Genomic DNA, 15,141 nt, shown 5'->3' on the forward strand with positions numbered 1-15,141 from the left:
GGAATGTTGTGCCGTTTGTGGTGCAGTACTATAGATATCGTTGTCATGAAACTAAACACTCAAATCCATGTTAAAATAATATTACCATTGAAACAAAATCAACAAAAATAAGGCAAATTCCAAGGGAAGACTGCTGCCGCCCTGCAAGTCGACTGAAGTTTGAAATGAAATGAAAGGATCTCCATTTAACGCTCAGAGCCATCACTCCGAAGACCCTTTGCTTATGCCAGTTCAGTGGCTCAGAGAAATAGTTTTTAAACTGCTTAGCATCAAGAGGTCAGAAATTACAGACAGTAGTTTAAGAATTTAGAACCAACTGTGTGATTTCAATGAAGGTGAGCATGAAGGCTCCTTTATATTAAGGAGTAGTATTTTTTCACTTGGCATTGTTTTCTAAGTCAGACATAGGCACACATATATGTAATGTTATGAAATTGTGTTTGTGTGTGTGTGCGCAATTCGTACATATACTATATTTTTGGTGACATCATAATGAGCAGTTAAGGTCGCATTCATATTTTCAGTTAAAGTGGGATTTCATTCTTGTAATTAGGCAGGAAAGCAGCTGTTGAACATAACCAAAATTACACTGCTTGCTCTCAGGGTAAAGGTTCATAAGGTTCAAATTCATTCAGTGGTCTGGGAATTCAAAGAGGCTAAAAGTAACTTTCTAAAAAATATTTTAGAGCAGCTAACACTATCTTTCAGAAGGTTTTACTGCTTGAAACTTAAGGTAGAAATAGATCAAAACAAATGTATTAGTATTCTGTATCATTAGTGTTTCTGTTTACATCACAATAGCTGAGGGATTTAAAAAATCCTTATCAAATATCATTATCAATACTCTGGCATTTTATAATTTTGGATGTTAGCTCTTTTGAAAGAGATGAGAAGGTTTCTAGCCAGTAGAGCACAAAGTGGTCAGTAATAATAGAATATTTGGGTTAATTACCTTACCAGTCTCTTCTATTCTTCTTAATGCTTCGGGCTTTGTAAATGTAATATTTTTGTCCTGTATTTTGTGTAAATGTATAATGCAATTAGAGACTTGTGCATTGAGATGACACTAATATACAAGTGCCACGTAAATATTTATAAATAGAAATAATAACCCTAAATGAACAGCCTCCTTTGCATGGAAGTATCCATAGTTGGCCTGGCTAGTGATTTTGGTGCTTCTGAAAGGGGTTGAATTCTGAAATCTCCTGTTAACCTGGAGGGCAGGTAGAGCACAAGCAGCAATGCCAACTTTGCCATGCTCCTCTGCTCTGATCTATAGGGACGCTTCTCAGCAATCTTTAAAATGTTATGGTGTGGACGAACTGAGTGAAAAATACATACATCCTTTTTTTTCTTGATAACTATCGTTTGGATTTGTATCTCCCTCCACCCCCAAGAAAAAAACAAACAAACAACAAAAAACTCCTTTTTTTCCTTCCCTTTTGCAGCTTGCCTAGTTCTGATCAGCTGGGAAGTGGGAACAGCAGCGTCTGCCTCTGGAGAACAGGGAGCTGCTGTGGCAAACAATATCAACAGTCTGCAGAAAATCAGGGATAAACTGGGAGGGAAGAGCCCCTGTTCTTCCATTCCAAGGTATCTACTAAGCAGGGAAAGGGCGGGGAGGGAAGGGGAAGCACTGTGATTGCCTAATGTAAATGGAAGGCTACGCTGACAGAAACCATGGACCGGATAATGGGAGGGGGCAGAAGCAAGTGAGGTGAGGAAAGGGGGGATGGCAGCCAGTAGCTAGTGAAGCTGCTTTGCCACAGATCTCCCTCCTGCTACCCGTGCAGAGACCGTAGGACTTGCTGGGGCTACCTCTGCTCTTCTCCTGGCAGTGCTGTCACAACACAGGAACTGCAACCATCCTTGCCCACAGTTCCTCTCTGACTTGCTTTTGGGATGAGAATGAGGGAGAGGAACAGCATTCCCCCTCTGCAGGGTTCTGAGATCCTCACCCTTTCTGCATTTATAACAGCACCAGGTCCACTGGGTCAAGGCCCTTTGTGGCAATGGAAAAGGGGGAAGGATTTGTCCCTTACCATAAACTTCATTTCTGTGAAAAATGAGGGTTAAAATATTATAGGAGCCTCTTAAGCTCCACAACATTCCTGTGAGAGGTAAGTAGTAGTAGCCCCATTTTAGAAATGAGAAAACACAGGCACAGAGGACAAGAGACTTTCACACAGCCACACTGGAAGTCTGTGGTGGAGCTCAGAGTTCAAGCCTACCTGCTACAGTCTTGTGCCTTGACCATCAGATCACCCACTGTTTGTTTGACGAACCCCCCAGCAGATGACCCCAGTTTGGACACCAGCACTCTAGTAACCTACCTCATCAAAAGGGGTCATTGCTGAGGATTCTCTCAGCTTACGTATTGAGAAGAGACAAATAGTGTTAAAACAATCCCTTTAAAATTTCCATATACCCTATATTTTACTGTAACTCAACTCAGAAAATCCATTCATTTCTGCCTCTCTCCTTTAATCTCTAAATCCATGAACACTAACAGGCTCTCCTATCTCTTTAAGGTGATAGTTTATGGTGATAATAACTAAGACAGTTAAGGGAAAAGAAACAGCTTATTTGTGGTGCATTTATTACTGCCAAGAAATAACAAGATGAATAGTGAAATATTTCTCTCTGTAGAACACAGTTTTGTGTTTTAACGGATAGGCTTTGTCAGAGCTAAAAGGGAGTCTTATAATACATTTTTTGAGAGAAGACTTCCAATGTTAATGAGCAGCTGAATCTGTCTCAGGGAAACAGTTTGTTGCTAAAAATAGATCCTAGCCTAACTGTAACTAAACTCAGATTGCAGAAACCAAGCTATTCAGACTCCTGATTTCTAATGCAGGAGGAGAGGAAGCTATTACAAACAGCTCTGATTAATATATATTTTCAAAATGTTCCAAATGAGCCCAATTTTGAAATTAATCCACTTGTGAACTTCTATCAAATACGCTTACAACATTCTCTGGAGATTTTCTTCAGATTCCCAAAAGCCAATCAGAAACCAGTTAATAGTTATGAGGCTAAAAGGAAAAACACTGCACACAATCTATTTATAGAATGCTAAGCAAAACAGTGTGATAAAGGGCAAATGTAAGCTTTCAGTGAGACTTCTCCCTTGCAGTCCCAGTCATGTGGTCTTTACATACAAACCATACAATTAACCATGGAAATTAATTTGCTTTAGAACAACATTATTTTGATTAGAAGAAAATATTACAGTGTTTGTTTACTGTTTAAAATGTTGTCATTTGCAGGCCCTCTATGTTTAAGGGATCATAATGGCTTGCAGGGCCTAGAGATTTGGGGCTATATTTTCAGGTGGGCATCTGCAGGTCTGCAAGCATGGGTGCATGATGGAACCTTCCATTTTCAGATGGAAAACTTGCAACATTGGCAGATTTTTTTTTTTAAATGCTCAGTTATGGGTGTCAGTGCAGATGGAGTCTTAGCAGGTGGGTGCGAAAGGACACATGCAGAGCTCTGCAGAACTATTTGTGCCTCATTCAACTGGTGCTGTTGTTGCCATTTTTTTAAAAACCCAGGTGGTAGGCTGGGGTGCCATCTAGCTGGAATAAAGGACCCAGTCCAGAATGAGAATGGCAGGTCATAAGAGGTTCTGCTATCTGTTTTGCAGGTGAAGTTGAACTCCTGGCCATGATGAGTCTGACTCAGGAACCCCTTCTCACTGCCCCCCATGAAGATTGTGCCAGTACCAAAGTCTAGCAGCATAGGTTGGGCAAACTCTGGATAGAACGGATAAGAGAGTAGCACGTCCCTGGGATCAGCTGTCATTTTTGGGGCCAAAAAGTCTACCCATAGGGCAGCCTAAAATGATGCATACCACCTATTAGTAAATAAGAACTGGTACCACCTGGTGTCAGATAGGAGACAAACTATCTGAGGTACTTCCTGTTATGAGGAGTTGTCCCACATTTCTAACAACTAAATAGACCTTGCAGCTCTCTGTGGAACAGAAAGAATAGTGATATAAAATTTGATACAATTAATTTAGGGTAAGTGGCAAACAATAAGGACAGTGACTTTGAAAGAGTGATGCTACACAGCATGGGATAAGTAGCCAGCAGTGCACTAGTAGAAGAGAGAAACCATGTATTTAGCAATGCAGCCACAGAATTTGATGTCCTTTCACTGGGCGTATGTTGTATATGGACTTCCCAGAGCCTCCATAACATACTTTTACCACTCTTTGCTCTGTAAATGGATGTGAGAACCAGGCTCACCTTTGCATAGGAATCAAATCATACGTATGGCGCTGATCACCAGAAAAATTGGACAGCAGTCCTTTGAGTCAGATGGGCACCAGGCCTGAACAGAATGTTATTCATAGCCAGGCAGAACAAAAGGCTGCTCAAATAAATGCACAAGAATTAGGCAATGCATTGGAGGCAACAGAACAGTTAGCTAGGTGTGGCATTTGTCACAGGTAACAGGGATGTCTCTAATCACGTAGTAGTAGGTCAGAGGGAATTTTACCTGTGGTACTGCTATCCTTGCTTATAGTGCATCTTAAAGAGACATAATAAAGTTTATTAATTAATGTACAGCATCCACTATAGAGAAGCAGACCAAAATACCCAGCAAATGCCAAACGCCTACCAACACCTGTATGTTTGTCATGTACTTGTATTTAAGATCTATCTATCAAAGGTACAATACTTATATGACCCTCATTACCATAGCTTCTGAGTGCCTTACAATCTCTAAGCACCATATGACACTCCTGTGATGTAGGGAAGTGCTATTATCCCCATTTTGCAGATAAGGGATTAAGGTATGGAGAAGCTAAGGCCCTGATTTTTAAAGGTATTTAGGTGTTGCTCCACTCAGCATTGCGAGGCCTAAGTCCCATTGCCCTTCAATGAGACTTTGGCTCCTAAGTCACTTAGGTTTTGCAGTGTTGAACGGAGCCATGCCTAAATAACCTTTACAAGTGAGCACCTAAGTGAGTTGTTCAGGGTCCTATAGGAAGCCTGTTTAGGAGCACAAAATTGAATTTAGCTCTCCCAAATCCCAGGCTATCACCCTAACTGTTGGAGCATCCATCCTCATGACTTGCGTGTCATCTGCTTACAGTGACATTGCAAGCCAGGGCCCCAGTTATCATGGTTCTTTTCATCCCTTTTTCTCTGACCACTGGTTTAGTTGTAGACTGTGGCTGGAGTTCCACTGTATTAAACCATGTGGAATCATGGAGGAGGGGACTAAACCAGTGGGAGGTTCAGGGCATGTTACCTCAGCCTGGGTGATTGGGGATGGCACAATAGACCAGATGACCCTTTTGCACAGTTATAAAACAGCTGCTTTATTGTATTACTCTGCTTTTTTTTTTTTTTTTTTTTTTAAATGTACTTCTTTGGGCTTGCAAGTTGAAGTCTTGCCAGAGCCATGGACAGAGTCCTATTTTAGAGCCATTTATGTTTCCTTTGGGTCATGTAGGACTTGTCTTCTGTACTCCTGGACAGTGCCAGATAATCCTACCCTTGTATAATGAGGTGTCCACCCCACATAAGCCCCTTGAATCAGGTTAGTGTGGGCCAGAAGGGGCCAATTAACCTTATATGTTGCACCTGCAGGGGAACCAGGGATTGATAAAGTCTAAGGGCAGATGAGCCAGCTGGGTGAGGAGCTGGGATAGCCTTATAAATCAGGAAGAGGCAGCAGGGAAGAGGTTTGCAGTCAGTCCCTAGAGGGAAAGGGAGTTGGCCAGGGACAAGGAGGTGATCCAGGGGGAGAGGAAGCCCTGGGGAGCTGCGTTGGACTGGCAAGAGGCCAAGCAGGGTGAAGTAGCCACGGGGAGCAGAGGAATCTCTGGTGGTAAACAAGCAAGGAGGTACAGGCAAGGAGATGGAGAGGTGGGGTAGGGAGGAACCCAGGGAAAGAGCAACAGGGTCTGAGATTGAGCAAAGCTGGATTTCTAGTCATTGGGTCCCTGGGCTTAAACCCAGAGTAGTGAGCAGGCCCAGGTTTCCCTACCAGCTCCTGGTAAAGTGGCACAGGTCCTAGAGACTTGGAACGAAACAGACACACCAATGGACGGCTTGTCCAGTGGGACCTTGTTACCTCAGAAGAGGAGGGACTATATCATTACCTGGCTGGAGGGCTGAGTTAAGAAGAGCAAGCACCTTGAGGCATGGAAGTGGGGGCAGGGAGGTGGGGGGAAAAACACAATGCGAACAGCTGATAGATGGAATAAGAGCTAATTCCCAGAGTTAGCCAGGAAGACATGCACCTACAATGCGTGGAACCCATTTATACCTTGTCACTAGAAATATGCTAGACGCTACCCCAACATGATTGTGATATATAACGTGTTTAAACAAAGATTAAAAACAAGAGCCCTAAGCATTAGCAATCAATCAAAACCAATACTATTCACTGGAATATGTTGCCACTCCTGTAGCAATGGTCTGGCCATAGTATTGATTCAGAAAAGATTCTGCAATTTGCTGCTGCACTAAGTGAGTATAGCCTAGCTAATGATGAAAAGAGCATATTTTCCCATATTTCCTAGTTTGAGGCTGTAAACTCAGAAAAACATCTCCATCCTTTCACCTTCCTTCATAACAAGGTGTTTAGGCCAAAAGGGCTTCCCAGCTGCTGTGCAGAAACTCTTTCATAGTGCTAAATTGCAGAAACCTAATCTCAGGTTCCAAAGCAGACTTTTCTTGGCATCCTTTGGCAGCAGCAAACTATCATTTAAACTGAATATATCAGTTCATTGCACCTGATTTAACAGCTTGCCTGTGATGGACCAGAAAGGAGAAAAACTGTATAAAGCTCCAACCAAAGTGAACCCGTTTACGCTTTGAAAAGCTAGAACAATTGTAAATATAGATTTAAAAAGCACTATTCTCTACCATCTGTGCAGAATTCCCGCTCCTGAGTCTTAGTTCCTTAGCATGACACTGGTGGATCTCCATTAGCTCTTAAGATCATATGGAAAGCAGCAGTAGTAGTAGGATAGGGCTCAGGCCAAGCTTCATTGGATGCCAGCAGCTGCTGAATTGAAATGCTGCCTTCTGAAAGTTCCTGTCATTTGTTCTTACTGTGATCAGCAGAGGAGTTCTTTGCAGGAGACTACATCTGACCAGGTATTACTCCACTTCTTCCTCAGATCCTTACAAAGTCTAATCAGGTATCTTTTGAGTAACCTTCCTTAGTGTTCTTGTAGGTCAGGACAGTCAGCTGAAAAGCTAAGGTCTTTGTCTTAGGTGCCCTTCTGAACTGTCCTGATACTTTGGAAAAATTTTGACCCGGTTCTAAGTTTTATAGCTCAAGCCCATTTCATATTTGATCCTCTCAGAAGCTTTAGAGTTGTGAATTATGTTACATTTACTTGAATTAATTACCAAAATCATTTCTTTGCCAGCAGTGATCTCTCCAGGAGGGAGAATGGTGCCGTTTTGGGAGAAGCAGCTACAGGAATTGCATCCCTAGCATCTCAGACAAATTACTAAATAAGAACTCCTTCCTCACTCTCCGGGAGATTATTTCTAATGCTTGTGATAAGGTGTGTGGGAAACTGTAGGCAGCAGGGTATTTAGTGGATTTATATTTATATTGTGGATGATGTTGCTACAAGCTGTAACTTTAAATGTTTGCATATATTTGACTGCAGAATCCTCTGTTGCTATGCCCTGGCAACACCTGTTCACATCATCTTGAATTGTGGGTTCCCAGCTGCTCCAAAAATCAAGCCAGGCATCCAAAATTAGTGGGCACCCCTTGAATATTTGGCACTTAGTCTTCCTTTGTCAGTCTTCATTCCCCACAGCGCCATATACAAACTAAAGAGAAATTAGGACACTGCAAACTCATTCTAGGTTGAGCTTGAGGTAGGGAGAAAATATTCACGTCTAACTCTGCTGTCTCTGATCTATATTTTGCAGCTAGGAAGCTGGGTAGCAAAGATCAACCAACATGATGCATATGTTTGTATTCCCATATGTCAGTCTCTCAGACAATTTCACAGATTAGCTAATGGGAAGTAGGCTTTTCAGCTTCTTCAGGGCTCTTATGGAGAGATGTGAATGTACTCCAGAACCTTGATGAGTGATAGAGGGAGCTCTCAAAGACAAATTTCCACTGATGTTACTCAGACACACGACCTATATAGAAAGTCAGGAGTCACTCTCAGTTAAAGAAATCAACACTGACTTCTACCCAGGATGTGAACTGTTTAAGAGCTCCGCTATACTTGTGTTCTTCTTTATTTTCAAACACATGGTGGCAATGCAGCAAAGTTACAGAAACAACAGCCTGGACAATGGCCACATCCTACCCCTGGTAACCCAAGTTTTATGGGATCTGGGTAGACCTGAAGGAGGAAAGCACGGAATAAAGCAAAGCCAGGGAGAGTTGTGGAAATGTTCCACAGAATATGGCAATTACACTGAAGTAGAGTAGCCTTTACATCCCCACTGCACATGGGGAACCAGAGAATCCACGGAGTGGTGGACCCTCTGCACCTTCCCCAGCCATTCCAACCCAGCCCCAAGTTTCCCTGCATGTTGCCTCACAGGAAGCTTGCATGGAAGTCCATTTCCATGCTTTGCAGGGTGTGCTAATTCCCTGATTGTCCCAGGCATGGCCAAATTCTGCCTCCCCATCATCTTGGACAGCACTGCCATCTGGCTCCCCATAGCCACAGAGATAAAGACAGGAGTTGCCTATCTGTGCATGTGTCACAGTGATGGGAAACAACAAAAATAAAAAGAAAAGCACAGTTTGCCCCACAGTGTTTGTTGCCAAACAGACTCCTGTGCGTATTCCTCCTCCCCTTCACATACATACAAACGCACACACACGTCAATGTGAGAGTATCCTCTTACTGGTGCATAATTGAATGAATCTTGATTCACACTAGAGCTGGTCAAAAAATGGGATTTTTCTCCATGGAAATGTTTTTTCTAAAATGAAAAAATTTTTTCATAGAATTTCAGTGAAATTACACCCCATAATATTTAGATTCTGAAATTCCTCCCTTGTGCCTTATGGAAATTGTCATTCAGGTACCTCTTGTTCTCATTCTCCTCTCTGGGTTGGACTTCCGCAACTGTATTCCATCTCCCATGATGCACTACAGCCATAGGATTGCCATGATGCACTGTCTCTCCACTTAAAAAGTAAGGACCATGGATGGCGTGAGAATGAAGAGGAGAGTGGTCATATTTGCAGCAGATCGGAAACTGTTTTCTAGCTCCATTTCCCAGAGAGGTACCACATTTTTCAGGACACTGTGTCCTGAATAAGAGAAGTTGTATTTTGACCCCAGTAATACTGGCTGACATTGGCACCCACTGGTGCATGTGGGTGGTTGTCTCACCATTGGAACTGCATGATCTTAGTTTTAGTTCCCCCTACTTGCACAGTTCTGAATATTTCACAAGGTCTCAGCTCCTTTGCTCCTGGCAATTGTGGCATCAATGTGTTTTTGCTCTTATGGTCATTTGTGCATGAAGCCATCTCAAATTTCTCTCCCAAATAACCTAATGACCTAAACTACACCCACTACATTAGGTATCTCTCCTCCTGCTTCCCTGCGAAAAAAAAATCCCCAATCTACCTAGTCCCCTTATTAACAACCTAGAGTGAGGGTTAGTGTAAGAGAATCTCTTAAAAGCTGTTCTACTGGAACACAAATGGGTATAAATGTGCCTCATCACAGTGTACTTAGTCTGAGACTCACACCACAGTGGCATGGAACACACTGATCTGATCCATTCAAATATAAACCTGCCAGAACAGATAGTTCTGCACAAAACCATCCCACACTCCCACTAAGTGCTAACAAACAGGACTGTGCTTGGAAGAGCACACAGTAAAGCAGCAGTGTGTTCCATTATTTTGTAAATGATCTAGGGGACGAATGACACACCAACCCAGTTCAGGACTATGCAGATTATGGAGGCTTTTCAACAGAGAGAACATAAAGCTCACTGCATGGGGCACATGGGGGGAAATCAACATCATCGTAAATATATCTATCTATATATCTCCCAACTTCCATCTCCTTGTGAAGATTTCTGCTGACTTACCTAAGTATCCAAGAGAGGAGTTCTGAGGATTTCTCAGCCCTTTGTCCCTGATTCTTGTACAGATGAAGGTGGGAATGGAGTAGCCCAGTGAGTGAATAGGAGGGTATTTTCTCCTCTCAACTCCTTATGGGTCATTCCATTCCAACTCTCTGAAGCACTGTACTTCATACAGCAGTATGTTTAATAAAAGTGTGTAGATGCACAATTTACAGTAAAGATGCAAAAGAGACGACACTTAATAGGCAGGTTTCAGAGTAACAGCTGTGTTAGTCTGTATTCGCAAAAAGAAAAGGAGTACTTGTGGCACCTTAGAGACTAACCAATTTATTTGAGCATAAGCTTTCATGAGCTACAGCTCACTTCATCGGATGCATACTGTGGAAACTGCAGAAGACATTATATACACAGAGACCATGAAACAATACCTCCTCCCACCCCACTCTCCTGCTGGTAATAGCTTATCTAAAGTGATCACTCTCCTTACAATGTGTATGATAATCAAGTTGGGCCATTTCCAGCACAAATCCAGGTTTTCTCACCCTCTGCCCCCCCCCCCCCAAACTTAATAGGCAGTCATCTGTCCCAAGAGACTGCTTCAAAGTATCCTCAGCCATATGGGCCAGATTGTCTGGTATGGTCAGCTGCTTTGTGTTGCCGTCCTGGCATAAACTGGCCCTGTTGCTGACATAACACACACACAGAGGGTCACTTTAGCACTCTGGGGGCGTAGCAGTAGAAGGCTGAATGGGTGGAAGAGGGGGGAGGGCATGGCTAGGATGCCACTCTACCACACTGATCCTCAGCTGTGCTCTTGGCCCTATGGGGCATTTTCACTCAGTATAAATTAGAGCAGCCTTTCCTCAGGGACACCTGCCTGGCACAGAGACAACACCGGGACTGGAAGAGTGTCAGATTTGCTTGTGTTTTTATTTTTACTATTGGGAAAATGTGATCTTAGTTTTGGTTCCCCCTACTTAGTCACTTCTGAACCTCACCTCACCCCCCCCTCCCCCCCGGCTCTTCAGCAGGGTTAGATCCTTTAGCTTCACAGCACAGACCTCTGCCATATGAGCTAACAAAGTAACTGAGAGCAGTAGAAGGTTCTCTCACTCTGTGTGGACCATCCACTAAAGGGAGATGAGGGATGTATTTTGCCAGTGGGTTTCACAGCCATTAAATTACAGCAGAGGAACATTGGAACTCAATAATTCTGGATTCCAGAATCCGAGAGGAGCGTTCTCTTGTGATCACAGATTCTTCTGCCCCAAACCCCCCATCCCCACCAGGGGTGCTGGAACAATTTGTGTAGTGGGGGTGCTGAGAGTCATTGAACCAAGCTGTAAACCCTGCATATAATGGAAACCACTTCAAGCCAGGAGGTGTGGCTGCACCCCTAGTTCCAGCACTTGTGATCCCCACTCCTTTCCCTGGCCCCTTCAGCCTGTACTTGTCCCAATCTCTCCCCGGTTCTTTGTCTCAGTCTGCCATCTCGCCACCTGACAAGCCTGGCTCTGTGCCCCTCTGCATTTCAGTTTGGTTATTTCCTCCTCCTCCTTTCTGCCTGGGCACCAGCAGTGAGAGTATTGAGAGCACAGGAGAGGCCATCTCCCTCCTGTCAGTTCCTGTGCTCTGTGCTACACTGTCCCCCTGGCAACCAGGAGGAGCGATCAGAGGGAAAGTCCTGTTCAGCTCACGCAGTCCCAGGTTGCAGCATGCTCACTCATACTCTCAGGATGGCATATAGGAGCTATGAAGAGGTGGAACATGCTCAGTGCAGATGGACTCTTCAAAGAAGTAAGCTGCCAAACTAACAAGTCTCTACTAAGCAAGTGCAAATTGAGATTTTTCCAGAGGAGGCTTATAACATGGCCAAATTTGGATGAATTTTCACAGTGATAGCAAAAGTCATATCTCTGACCTCAGGGCAATGCCCCTGCCAAATTCAGAGTTCCAGCTTCAAATCACAAATGCACTAGAGGTTCTCAATGAAATAGTTGTAGATTTTTTTTTTTTAACACGGACAGAACCAAGTCGTATTTCCGAACCTCATTCTGAGAAATGGCTTAGCTGTTTTTGCTTAAACTTTTCAAATTTTTCAAGTAAACTGAAAGGGCATCAGATTTAAAACCCATTAAAACATCAAAAATACTCAACCTGAGGCATGGGAAATTTCAGCCCAAATGGTTAAAGTTTGGCAAATTGTAAGAAACTGAAAACAGGTTCTTATCCTGGGGAGTGTTGGGTAATTTTAACTAGTCATTGCTATCTGCTCCAATCACATCCATGGAATTAGATTGTTTGGTGCAGTATAAAAGTTCTGGGATGGATGTAATATATGTGGGAAAGCACACGTGAGTTTTGCAGGTTCACCCAAATATTTTCTTTATATAGCGCATTACAGAAAATTATTTTAGAAAGTGTTAAACCATTTTTATTGGGGTTATTTTTCATATCCTTGTGCCAGTAAACCAAGTGCCTTAGTTATTATAATCACAATGGTACAAGATTTTTAGGGGGCCATAAAATTGGTCCCAAGTAACTTTTTATACCTAAAAATGTAACTGTTATTTTGACATCTTCCTGGGCTAAAAGCTGGGATCTTCCTGTCCAGTGGTATATGGTTTCTCATTCCTAACCCTGCAGGACCATGATATAGCAAATTATGTTGGAATTTCTTTCTTCCTTCCCTTTGGGCTTAATATACTAATGCTGTGATACCATAGTTATGGCAACATTTATAACCAGAAATTATACTAATACAGCAAAAGTACAATATTTTTGCAGGATTATTAGAGAATAACTGGTTGTGTATGAAATGGCCTCCAATGTTGAACATAACTTTCTATCACAGGCAGCTACAGTTATTTATGATAGCAATATAGCTGCTGTTTATTATTGGACAAATTTCTCATACATGAAACAAAAAGAACATAAGCTTTCTTTGGCATCTCCTTAGTAAATAACAGAGGAAGGTTTGGAGTTTCAGAAGTTCAGTCCCTTAGGATAAAAAACAACCACCCAAAGCTATAAATCAGACCTTACTAATATGAGCGCTTCTTATTAGCATCATAGTTTTCAAATAAACAATGTGTCTGATAAGCAGTTACTCTGGGAAGTAAACTGCAAATGGAACCTATTGGTAGGTAATACAACACTGAAATCTGTCAATAAAACAAATATTGTTTTGCTTCAACAGCTCTGATTTTTACTCCTAGAGAACGGAGCTTTCTAGGCAGTTTTATGGGCTAATGTTTGATAGACATGTTACAGCACTTCTCTTTTGTAGTGGTAAACACCCATTTTTTCATGGTTTGTGGGTATAAAAAGATCTTCTATACTTTCCACAGTATGCATCCGATGAAGTGAGCTGTAGCTCATGAAAGCTTATGCTCAAATAAATCGGTTAGTCTCTAAGGTGCCACAAGTACTCCTTTTCTTTTTGCGAATACAGACTAACACGGCTGTTACTCTGAAACCTGTTATGTTATATGGAGTCTTTAACCTTTACATTTATTTTAATGTTATAACAAAAATAAGCAAGAGATCATTATTTAGTTAATTTAAAAGTCATCTACTATGAGCATTTGGATCAAATAATAAAAAAGCATAGCAAGATGAATCTTCTGTATAGTCTTGTAAACCTGAGGAAGTGTGCTGGAAGTGAAGTAATCTTTTAAAAAGTTTTTCACAAAATAGAGAGCAACAAATAAAATTTCAGAATGCTCGTACCTCTTTTGGGGTTTCTAAGGAAATAGAAGCTACATTTTAATTTTGTTTTTGCTTAACATTTTAAAATATGAAAAACAAGAAACTCGTTGCAGCAGCATGAAATATAAAAAAATAATTTCTTGGAACTATAGTAAAATATTGGATCATTTTCCAGTAATGTTTATTATTTCAAAATTGTTTGTGTACATGATTTACCTGTCACTGGAAGACTCTTTATACTCTCTTGGATTCTATTAACACAACTATTTTCAGGAAATCACATTCTCTCTATCTCTGTGTAAACAGGGATATGGAATATGATAGGGTTATAAACAGAAAAACCGGATATCCATTTAAATCCAAAGTAATTGTTGTTCATTTTAGTTTATTTATAGCTTTGAAGAAAAGGGATAATTTTTAAATGCAAAACTTGAGCCATTCTTATCTTTGTTCCACTTGGGACTGACATCATTTTGTGAAAATGCAAAGAATGTACAGTAAGGCATAGAGTGGGAAGGAGATCTTTGTGGAGAGATGATTAATGGTGTTTAAAAGAAGGAAAACAATTATGAAATAAATACAGCCCATGAGATTCAAAGTGAAAAAAGGATCACAGGTGCAGACTGTGAACAAGCCCCAAAAGAAAGAATATTGGACTCTTAAAGAGAAGATACATAGGATGAATACATAAGATACATCAGCAAACAGAAGATATATAGGATATCTCCTTTCATAAAGTCTGTATTTGATAAATCAGTACACGGAGAATTTAAAGGCCTAAATGTTTATAAACTCAAAAGAACATCCGTACTCCTGTAAAGTAGGACAAATAGTACAACAGTGTTAATTTACATGAAGTGGGAAAGATGTGTGGGCTAATGGGTCAGTTTGTTTTTGACTTTTGCAAACTATGTGATTTCTGCCTCTCTTTGGTTTGATTTTGTTCTATTTGTTTAGTTCCATTTTGTTCCATCTCAGCTACATAATTGTTCTTTTAGCCTGTAAATATTATGGTCAATCTCCAGCAAAGTTTAGATGAGGCCAGTCTAATGTAAACAAGTGTGTCCATGCCAAATAATGAGAGTAAGCATAGCCATCTCTTGTGATATTTCTTTCCCCCTTTTCCCAAATGTTCCTTGATTGCGAGAGCAATGCAAAGCCTGTCACAGTAGCACACAATTCTGAGCTTAGTTTGACTGTCCATCTGGTATTTAGTCTTGGTGTTTGATGCAGGAAACATTCAGTAAAATGCAATGTGGAAATGGGAAGAAGATAGCTTCGGGGGCGTGTTCTGCCTCCTGCAGACTAGGTCCCTGATCTGCCACAATATCCACTGGGGCTGGCCTTACCATGAGGCGAA

The sequence above is a fragment of the Lepidochelys olivacea genome (assembly GCF_965140295.1).
Source record: "Lepidochelys olivacea isolate rLepOli2 genome assembly, chromosome: 9".
Classification (NCBI taxonomy): Eukaryota; Metazoa; Chordata; order Testudines; family Cheloniidae; genus Lepidochelys; species Lepidochelys olivacea.